At 45.8% G+C, this 3,854-nt stretch overlaps 1 pseudogene; it reads left to right on the forward strand.

Annotated features, from left to right (window-relative positions):
* The first annotated feature begins 582 nt into the window (after positions 1-582).
* Positions 583-3,373, forward strand: LOC104671918 (annotated as a pseudogene).
* Positions 3,374-3,854: the final 481 nt, after the last annotated feature.

A 3,854-nucleotide genomic window follows, 5' to 3' on the forward strand; every position in this document is an offset into this window, starting at 1 on the left:
ATCCATAACTCAGCCACTGGTGGAACACATCTCACAATCAAGAGAATCATAGGCCCTGGTTAGTGGATCCCTGGAGCTTTGGCAACATGTTTTCCAGTGAAGTCTATCTGGCTATCAGGGAAGAGCCACCTGCCCTCTGCTAAGGGAGAGGGAAAATCAAAAACCCAGGACAGGGAATATGTTTCTGCTTCAAAACCACCAGCCTTTGCGTGTCCCCTTCACTCTTTCTAGTTCATTCTTTAGACTATACACTAACAGTGAACAATCTGAAAAGAAATTAAGAAAAGAATTTCAATTCATATTAACATCAAAAGGAATAAAATATTTTGGAATAAGTTTAACCAAAATGGTCAAAGGGTTATACCCTGAAAACTCCAAAACATTACTGAAAGAAACTAAAGACGACATCAATATGTGGAAAGTCATTTCATTCTCACGGATTGGAAGAATCAATATTGTTAGGAAGACAATGCTACCCAAAGTGAGCTGCAGATTCAACGCAACCACTACCAGAATCCCAGTAACATTTTTTTGCAAAATTAAAAAAATCTGTCCTAAATCTGACCTGACAGGCTCTTATTAATGACTGCCACAACAGAGACACTGAGAAAAAGATGCAACCATGAAAAGGTGGAAAATTTTCATGACATAGAAAATAGCAATCAGCCTCTCTCACATCCCAAAGCCTTCAAAAATATACAATCGCAGCATGGCCAGTATGGAATTGATCAAAAACTAATCACCAAGCTAGAAACGTGGTGAGAGAAAAACAATAAAGGGGCAAGAATGTATTTGGCCTGTCACCTCCCACTTTGGCATACTAATCTGATGCTGAAAAGAAATGCTCACTGGAGCATTTTAGATTTTGAATCTTTCAGATTTGGGATGCTAAACCAGTAAGTATATGAAAAATAGTTCACAATGAAAAAATGTCAGAAATCCAAAACACTTTTTGTTGTAAGTCTTATGCATAAGAAATACTCAGTCTGTGTGAACTATAGGCATCGAGCTGTACAGCAGATCTCTAGAACCTCCCCATCTGACATAACTGAAACTGCACACACATGAACAACTTCTGATTCTCCCCACTCCCAGCTCCTGGCAACCAGCAGTTTCTTCTCAGATTCATTCTGGAATCCACTTACATGAGGTCCCTAGAGTAGTCCAACCCACGGAATCGGAGAGTGTCCAATGAAAGAAAATATTTGCAAAAATTCTCTCCAAATTTGTCTCATATCCATCAAACACACATGGTCCATGAGGACCAGATTTCCAGCAGTTCATTCCCATCCTTTCCACCAGTCAGTTCTGCATTTTCAAATATCCACATGTATTTCTGGAAAGATCCACATAGTCCTCACCTGCCCTCTGCAGAACGAGAGGAAACTTAAAGAACCCCGAACAGGGAACATGGTTCTGCTCCAAAGCCACCAACTCTTGCCTGTCCCCTTCACTCTTTCTATATCATTCCTTGCACTCTGCTCTATCTTTGGAGGTCACTGGCTCAAGTAAGTCATCATGAAACACCTGCAAAAAACTGCCCCACCTTGTGCCTCCACTGCCTGATGAATGAACTGACCTCCAGGCTTGACTCTGGTCTCCCCTGTCTTATTTCTGCTGAAACATCCAGTCCCAGGCCAGGCTGTTCAGTATCTTAGAGTTTCAGGACAATGGGAAGTGCCATTATTACTCATCTCTGGAATGTCCTTGGAAATGGAAGCTGCAGAGAAATCACATCTAGGGGGGCAAAGTAGGATGGAATTTGGAAGGGTCCCAGAGTTGCACATTCCAGGTAAGGAATCCAAGGTGAACCAGCCAGTCAGCTGATTAGAGAGGGACTGGGAGGGGTACCAGGGACTGTGACTCCCACTGATGTGTCTGTCTATGACCCAACACTGCTGCTCAATTCACACTTGAGAAAGTCTGTGCTTCTCTAAGACAGAGCAGGCGGCCTCACAGTCTTTGAGCCCTTAGATCATCATGCATCTGTCTTGTGACACACACACCAGCTATTGGCTTTCCAGGACTCGGGTGGGCTGAGGGGAGGGAGATGCCAACTCTGATTGAAGGATGCCCGTGGAGGAATCAAAGGTGCCATACAGGACAACCTTCTCTCTGTTATCCACACAGTTCCAAGCTAAAGCAACCTGGTGAAAACAGGATCCTCATTCTAGGCAATGCCACAAGAAATGACACAGGCCCCTAAAAATGTGAAATATGGGACCAAGTTGGTAGCACCCCCAGTGACCCAGTCACCCTAGATGTCCTTTGTATCTTTGGTTTCTCTGTGGAACAGGCCACCCGCTAAAATCCAAAAGAACACAGGCCAGGCATCTCAGTCTCTCTCAGGTCCAAGTACAGATACTTTTGTTTCTGGACACCAGGGCTGGCCATGACTCCCTGCCCTGGGAAATTCTGGGTATGCACTGCCTTAAACAAAAATATAAGGGGAGGAGATGCTCTTGTCGTTGGAGACTTGGGGTCTACAGCCTGTGATGGGAGAAACAGATGAATACCTCAGGCTTTGGCCCAGTGAACACAGGAGCGATTTGGCTGGGCCTTGAGGGTGTGTCTTGTCTCAGAGGGACACTGTGTCCCTTTAAGAGACCAGGAACATCCCCTTCCTTCAGACGACATCACCTGTGACTTTATTCTTTTACTCCAGATGGTCCGCATGTCCCCAGCATTTTATCTTCATCCCCCTATTACCGTTCAGGAGAAAACCTCTACTTGTACTGCTTCGCGGAGTCTAACCCACCGGCAGAGTATTCTTGGACGATTAATGGGAAGTTCCTGAAATCAAGTCAAGAGCTCTCTATCTGCCAAATTACTACAAAGCATGGCGGAATCTATGGTTGCTCCGCTCGTAATTCAGCCACTGGCCTCGAAAGTTCCACAGTCAAGACGATCAAAGTCTCTGGTAAGTGGATCCCTGCATCACTGGCAATAAGGTTTTAGGTGGAGTCTACCTGCCTTTCAGAGAAGACCCAGGAAAACATTTTAATTCCCAGCCTGTGTCCCATTGGCAAAAGCAAATCCTAAATTCTCCTCCTGAACCCTCCCAATTTGTCTCTACGGACTCTCTTCTCCTTGTTTTTCTGTTTTCTCATGGCTGACTTTGTGTCCAGCCTGAGAAAGGTGGTGAGGGGGCTTTTTCAGCCCTGAGCCCTATGTGGTGGAAGAGGCTTCACAGAGGGACAAGAAGGAGAGTCCTCAAGGTCCGGTTGCTTCTCGCTGTCACCAACAGAACCCTTTCTGCCACGTCTTTATTTTTTTCCCTACTGCATGACCTACAAGGAGCATCTGAGGCTTTGAAACAAGCTCACATTTTTCCCCCAAATGAGAGGAGGAAGCCCCTTGGATGAGAGAGGAGCCGCTCAGACTGCTGCCTGCTCTGCTCCAGGCTTCTCCGGTGAGTGGCCCTGCCTGACTCCACGTGGTGTGGGACCAGCAAGTGTGGAGAAAGAGCCCTGGTGGCTTGTCCTGAATTTGGCTAAATCGAACTGCCAGTTGATGTGAAGGCTAGGCTGCAGGGAAATTAAAAGAGAGGGAGCCTCGGGGCAGACTCTTGAGCTGTGTCCTAGCTCTGAAGTCACTGGCCATATGAGGCTGTTGGCACAGCACGTGGGACACAGCACAGAGGACAGTGAGTGATGCACACTTGGAAACATAGGGAGATTCACCTCTGGGGTTCCGCATGGCAGGAAGGGGCTATGCCAAAAAGTGTGTATTTATAGAGTGTAAGACTACCAGGACACTTTATATATATCCAATATAAGGCTTATCATTAACTATTTCTAAGTGTGCAATTTAGTGTTGTGGTACATCACACTATCCATTTCCAGAACTATTAC

The sequence above is a fragment of the Rhinopithecus roxellana genome, chromosome 12 (assembly GCF_007565055.1).
Source record: "Rhinopithecus roxellana isolate Shanxi Qingling chromosome 12, ASM756505v1, whole genome shotgun sequence".
Classification (NCBI taxonomy): domain Eukaryota; kingdom Metazoa; phylum Chordata; class Mammalia; order Primates; family Cercopithecidae; genus Rhinopithecus; species Rhinopithecus roxellana.